We start from the raw sequence: 7,477 nt of genomic DNA, 5'->3' as shown, positions 1-7,477 counted from the left end.
TTAAACTCCTTAAATTCAGGAAGGATAAGGAGAAAATAGGTCCAGAACCCAAAACTGATTCTCTATCTTTTGTGCATGAAGAAAAAGAATTGCATGGTTGCGGAAATGCGGCAATGGTGAGCAGAGGGTCTTGCTGAACCTTAGGTTGCCACAAGGCAAGGTGTATCAATATGGCATCAGTTCAGGGTAAACCTCAAACTCTTAAAAGCTGTGATATGGTAAAACTGCACATTCAACTGAGAATGTCCAAAGCACATGACTGGACTTGATACTTAAATACTTATGGGAAGCAAATTTGGTCAGATAAATATGGGGCCTTTGATTATTATTGTCAGCTGTGCATGTTAAAAACCAGGCCTGAGGAACTAGAGCCTAGGGGAAAAAAATAGACTATTGGTGCTATGAGGCAAGACTTTCAAGCCAAAACTGCCCCTCATTACCATGTCCATACAATCCAGATTTCTCAAAAAAACACAGAGACCATGACACTCTTAAAAAAACAACTTTTGGGCTCAGATTCCTTAGGAGTCTAGCCTATGGCATGGTTTCTGGAGGATCTGGCCAATACAGCTAATCCCTAATAAACTTTGTCTTTTATCTTTGGCTAAGAAGGCTTGAGTCGAATTCTTTCAGAAGGACCCAGCGTGTCGGTATTTTGGGGTCACGAGCACCCCTATGGTTCCCTACCAATAACCTCTTCATTTTTGGTTCCCTGAGACCAGGAATACTGCTCATCTCAAGTTCTTCTCCAGCCAAGACTGGAAGTTAAAATTATATTGTCAGCGAGAAAGAAAATGGACAGAAATTCCTTACATAATGACCTTCGTGGAGCTTTCTAGGAACCCCATTCTCAGAAAATATTGTAACATGCTCATAGCTAGAACCTCCCCACAAAGGGGTAATAGGGGTCAACAGGACATTTTGGGTAACCCCCTCCTTATGGCCCCCAGGGCTTCAGCCCCAGTCCCTCCTTCCCCAGAGCACCCTTGCTTCCTGTGCTCCCCCTTCCTTGGCCATCTCCTCTTTCCCTTGGTTTCCTGTAGTGCAACCCTCCTCTTTTCCTGCCTCCTTCACGGTCCAAGTCTCCTACCCTGCATCTGCTCCCATGGCCCCTCCCCACTTGGCAACCCCTGCTCAGGTCCCAGCCAAGGGTCTTGTTGAGGTGCCTCCTTCTGTGGCCCCTTCCCCTGAGGCAACCCCTACTCAGGTTCTAGCCTCAGGCCCTGCCCCCATGGCAGTACCTCCTCCTCTGGCCCCTCTCTCTGAGGTGGCACCCACTCAGGTCTCTCAGGTACCTCCGCCTCTGGCCCCTACCCCTCCTCAGGTATCAGCTGATCTCCCTTGCCAGCTGGATCCCCCCGCCTTGCAGTCTAGTCTAGGTCAGCCAGCAGCTCCCAGCACCTCCCTCACCAGAAGTGGGACTCCCTATATCCCTCCCCAAGCTCCAGGTCCCACAGTGCCTTCAAGGCTGTGAAAAACATGAGGGAAATGCCTGCCTCCCCTACTGGGACAAGGAGGGTGCATGTTCCATTCTCCATTTCAGATCTCATCCAAATTAAAGAAAAACTGGGGAGATACTCAGAAGATCCCATTAAGTTTACTGAGGGTTTTAGGGATCTGTCCCTACAATTTGAACTTTCTTGGTGTGATTTGCATATCCTTTTCTCTGCTTGTTGTACCACTGAGGAGAAGAGGAGAATCTTGGAACAAGCCCAAAAATTTGGGGATAGTTTGGCTAGCAATAACCCCATAAAATATCTCCCAGATACAGCTGCTGTCCCTACTAGTGACCCAGGATGGAATTATCAAAGGATTGAAGATAGAGAAAAGAGAGACCATATGGTAATTTGCCTGTTAGAAGGCCTAAGAACTGCATTTCAAAAGTAAATAAATTTTCAAAAAATTAGGGAGATTACTCAGGGAGAAAAGGAAAACCCTGCTCTTTTCCAAGCCCGGCTAGTAGAAGCTATTAAGAAGTATACAAATTTGGATCCTGATTCTGTTGAAGGGGCAGCAATACTTAACATGTATTTCATTAATCAGTCTGCCGCAGATATAAGGAGGAAACTGCAGAAATTGGCAATGGGACCCCAAACACCTCAGGCCCAATTACTGGGCTTGGCCTTTGGAGTGTATAACAATAGAGACCTGGTTGCAGCAGAGGAAAGAAAATGCAGGGAAAGAGCTAGAGACAGAGAACACGCTCAATTCTTGGCTGCTGCCATGGCCAGGAAAAGACCCAAGGAGTGCCCCTCCAGGGAGGCCCCTTGGAAGCCCATTGGCTTGGGCAGTGGGGAAACCTGCTTTCAATGCCACAAGGAGGGTCACTGGTCCAAGGAGTGCCCCTCTAGGGTGCCGCCCCTGGAGGAAGCCTCCAGGATCCAGGCCTCCAGGACCGTGCCCAGCATGTAACCAGGAGGTTACATTGGAGGAAGGATTATCCCCGAGGTTGGAAAAGTGGTAAAGCCTCCTCCCAGTACCCTGTCCTCCAGTCTTCTCAAGACTTGGAAGGAAGGGAAAGCCTGGGGCTTGGCTGTGCTCCCACTTTCTCCACCTCTCTTATGGAGCCCTGGGCAAAATCGAGGCTAAAGGTAAGGTTACCCACTTTATCACGGCTATGTTCTCTTGTTTTAACTAATTTCTCTGGCCCCACATGCCCCTCGACCCATCGGGTCATGGGCATCAAGGATCTGTTGTTTGAACACTCCTTCTCTGGCCCTGCTCCCTTGTTGGGAAGGGACCTGATGGTAAAATTGGGAAGCCAATTTTCTCTAGCTAAACCTCATAACTTCCTTTTCCCTCTGTTTACCAGACCTCCCCATGTTCCCCCAGAGGTGTGGGAGAGGGTTGAACCAATTGTCTGGGATCAGGGAATTCCTGGGCAAGCTACTTCTGCCACCCCAGCCATAGTTCCCCTCCATTGCCTTCAATATCCATTTAAGCCCAAGGCTTGGGAGGGACTGCAACCATTAATTGCCACTCAGGGCCCCGACTCACTCCCTCTAGAGTGGAGCCCCTACCCAGCACAAGCTTTTGGGACTTTGAAAACTAAACTGACCACCACTCTAGCATTAGCTTTACCTAATCTAGAAAAACCTTTCACTCGGTATGTTGATGAAAGGAGAGGACAGGCTTTGGGAGTCCTAACCCAGTCCTTAGGACCTGACCCCAAGCCAGTTGCCTGTTTTTCAGAACAATTAGACTCCATGGCTGCTACAGCCACTCTAATTGAAGCTTCTAAACCTTTAGCTGACCAGCCTTTAGAAGTTCTGACTCCCCATCAAGTCCAGAGCATCCTAGAAGCAGATGGCCACCAGTGGCTAACTAACTGCAGGCTCAACAAATATCAAGACTTGCTCTTAGACACCCCCGACCTAATTTGGATGTGCTACACACTCCTGAACCCCAAAGCAGTGTGGTACACAGAACAAGTGATTAGGGGAGCTAGGTATGAAATAGTCATTTTTAATTCCCACCAGGGATATTGTCCTTTCTCTGTACTCCTGTACTGTCTGTTTTGTTGTTTGCTTAACCTCCTTGCCAGGTTTGTGTCCTCCAGGCTCCAAGCCATCAACTTCCAGATGACTGCTCAGACCGTGTACCCCTTGAACTGGATCCATCGAGGCAGGGGCAGCTCTACACCCCTTGCCATCAGGAAGCAGTTTCAGAAGGTGAGACCTTCATCCCTGACCCCAAAAGAACTTGGGTCTTATTTGTTTGAGGGGGGAATGATGAAGGCACAGTCTCTGGGAACCCCCTTGAATCTGGAATACAGTCTCTGGGAGCCCCCTTGAACTGTCCTTGAATCTTCCAACTAGATCTGGCCTTCCCCAGAGACTATAGCCTCACATTATCAGTAGGCCTAAATCTCTACCTAAACCTTGCCCTCTATTGTTACTATAGATAATGTATGCCTTCAGTTACTTCCCAACCTTGATACTATCTATATCCATGCCTTTAGCTACTTCCCATCCTTAATCCCATTCTCTTGGTTCCTGGACTCTGACCTCATCTGGTCCTCTTTAGACTCTTCCTTAGACTCCTCCTCAAGACCCTCCCTAAAGCCCTCCTCTAGTCACCCCAGACCACCCCTCAATCCCTCCTACAATCTTTGTGTATATAATCTCCATCTTGCCTCCATGAAGGCTCTCAGGTTCAATCTAGCTCAGCTCAGGTTCAATCTAGCTCAGTAGGTTGAATCTGGCCCACTTGTGAAAACAGGTGTCACAAAGGGTGGGATTTCTTAAGACAACCCATTATGGTGAATCCTTAATAAACTTTCTCTTTTCTCTTGGCAAAAAAAAAAAAACAACAACACTTTTGTAGGGAATAATCAGAGAAGAAGGAACTTAAGAAAGAAAAGAAAAGAAAGGTTTAATTGAGTATATTTTGCTTTAAAATGGATGATAATACTACCTTGCTTTGGGGAAGAGGGAGTAGCAAAGACCTCTTAAGTTGTTCTTATCTGTGAAGGTTTTAGGACTTTTTATTCATGCAGGATCAGGTCATAAGATCCTATCAGGCCTGCTGAAGGTGTGTTATAAAATGCTAAAATAATGAAGCTTAAAAAAACTAGGACCACTCCCATTTGAAATGGAAGGAACTTATAAGTTTGGTCATACTATAGAGTGAGTTTAATCTGAGATATTTGACCATCATTTATGAAAATTATGAAATTGCATCTGTTAATGGACAATATATATTGAAGTTATACCTTTAAACCAACTTGGTAACAACAGACCTTGGATTCAAAGATTTCATTTTGCCTTAGGGGCAAAGAAGCAATACAGATTGGAGGCTTACTATAAGCAGCAGCATTTTTCTGGGGTTTTGAGTAAATTATCATGTATTTGCTCTATGTGTGAAATTCTAGAGTGTGATATTCTTAATTTATAAATGGAGGATAAATGAAATGTCATTATATGTGCTCATTGTTAACCATTATTTCAACATGAGAAAGATAATAGTCCTAAGCTATGTTAGTGAAATGTTGCTGCTTGAAGTAAACTCTTTTTGGGGCAGTAATTTGTTCTGAGTTTTTATTTCAGATATGATTGTCTGAATTGACATTAAGCCAATAGTCCACCATTCAAGGGGAGTGCTATGTACTACCAAAAGTGAGTGTGGTTTAAGAACTGCTACAGGTGAATATGCCTGGAAAAAGTGAGGGAATGACTTTGCATAGAAAAGGTAGCATCCTCTTGACTCAAATTCCCCATTGTGCCATTTTCTTTCTGAACAAGAAATTTTCCCAATTGGTTAATTCTGAGCCTGGATTTGGTACCCTGTGAATAATGTGGGATTTTGCTAAATGATTTACTGTTAATTATGACTCTTACCCGGAATCAAACTGAGCTAAGGGAGATTTTCCCATGTTATGGCTTATGTAAGATCATTCTATGCCCTTGAAGGGACAGTATTGATAAAGTCACAACCATGTCTCTCCCTTCTCCTTTCATAGAAAATTTTTATTATCAGTACAGATGAACAGTGGAAGTTTTGCCATTAAAATACTAGATCTATTCATTAACATATTAATACTAAAATACCTGAATTGCTATAATAGGATGCAAGTGTGAAAGACTCTACTATTTTTAATCTGAATTTGTGGCCAACTCCATATGCTGATCAACTAAATAAATGAGTTCTTAGGCTTGGTATCCCCTTGCTAATAGTTGTAAATTCATGTATAAGATTGTTCCCTTGAAGTATCTCATTCTCCCAGGCTGTTATGAGAATAATATATTTATCCTCAAAAAGAGAGATAGGATAAAGATGTAAAACATTTTTAAAATTTACTGAAGTAGTAAACTTTGCAAAAGCAATAAGATTAAACTATTAGAAATCAAAGCTCTAGGATATATATAAATGATTGTCTGCCAAATGTTTCTAATGGATATATAAGGCTTTGAGTATGCTCTACTAATAAGTTTTAAAACTAGATAAAGATTTTACAAGTAGGATTACATTAATAATTATAAAGATTTTAAAATTGCCTTTTTTCCTATTATGAAGTCTCTGATACTGTTAAGGGACAGAATGGCCCATTTTCCAAGTCAGGTCCTCTTCCTTCAGCCTGTGGCTGACATTGTCCATATCAAATACAGGGCTTACATAAAGATAGAAAGAAAAATTGCAATGTAAGAACTGAAATTCTTTGAAGTTTTGCCACATGAACTAATTACTGAAAGGCCAATCTGATTAGATTTTTGTCATGTTTTACCAAATTATACTAAGTTTTATTATCACTAGCAAGTTTTAGCAGCATTACCTAGAGACACTCCACAAGTGACCTGGAACCTGGAGATGGTTGCAGAAGCACCTCCACAAAACCCCTGATCCCTGCATAGCTATTTGAGAAATGCACAGGAGATGCTTACCATACTCCTGAAGCTCACAGACACTGCCAAAGGACTTGACCCCCGCTAAGGCTGCAACTATATTTGGTTTCTTTATTCACCCTGTTGTAATTTTGCTTGTTTTATTAGTTCAGTGTGTGTTACGGACTTATTACCTATTCTGTAAGCTGTTTATCATTTCTGTTTGAAAGGATACCAATTTAGGAACCAAGACCCTTACACTGCAAGTGTGCTGGTCATGGGTTGCCCACAGAGTTTATGCAGAGGCCCATAATGTGGTCTCTAGCTGCCTTTTTTATCAATAATTTAACTCCTCATGGAAGACTATCTCTGCCCTTATATTCATCTCTCTCATCTTGTTCAGGGGGCCTGCTTTCTCCCCTCTTCCAAATTCTCCTATTTCTGCAGAAGGCATCACCACCCTTCCCATCTCTTCCTCAATTCCTTTTTCTCCTCTCATGTCCAATCAATTGCCAGATCTTATAGATTTTATCTTCCTATCTCTCACATACAGCCCTTTATGTCCACTCACAGTTGCCAATTTAGTTCAGGCCTTCATCATCTCTCACCTCCTAAATGGTTTCAATGCCTCAAGTCTTTCTCCACTCAAACTATCCTATATATTGTTTCAAAGCAATTTTCCTTAAGTGAAGATTGGATCATGTGACTCTCCTACCTAATCAATATCATGGTTTGCTATTGCCTCCAGGATAAAATAGAAATTTCTCTATTTAGCATTTAAAGTCCCATACAATCAGGCCCTAACCAGGATTTGAAGAGAGCTGGCCATTGCTTTGTATGGGCCATAACTAGCCAATATTTATTGAGTTCTCCTATTTGCTAGGCTGGGGCTGAGGAAGGGAAAGAAGAAGGACATTTGTCCCTGTCTTCTGTGAGTCAGCCCTCCAGTGAATCAGGAGAGAGCAAGCAAGTGTCAATAAAAGAATCTTTATTAGATGTATTTCCTTCTCAGTACAATGAGGGGTTGGACTCTGAGCTCTCCTCTCCTGAACCACAAGATTTTGAGTGAGTCTGGGTTTAGCAGGGTCCAGAGGCATTTTCTTACAGACTGACCCATAAGGAATCATAAAAATGAAGAATACAGAAATCATCAGGTG

This window comes from Trichosurus vulpecula, chromosome 1 (genome assembly GCF_011100635.1).
Source record: "Trichosurus vulpecula isolate mTriVul1 chromosome 1, mTriVul1.pri, whole genome shotgun sequence".
Taxonomy (NCBI): Eukaryota; Metazoa; Chordata; class Mammalia; order Diprotodontia; family Phalangeridae; genus Trichosurus; species Trichosurus vulpecula.
This window is presented reverse-complemented; position numbering follows the sequence as displayed.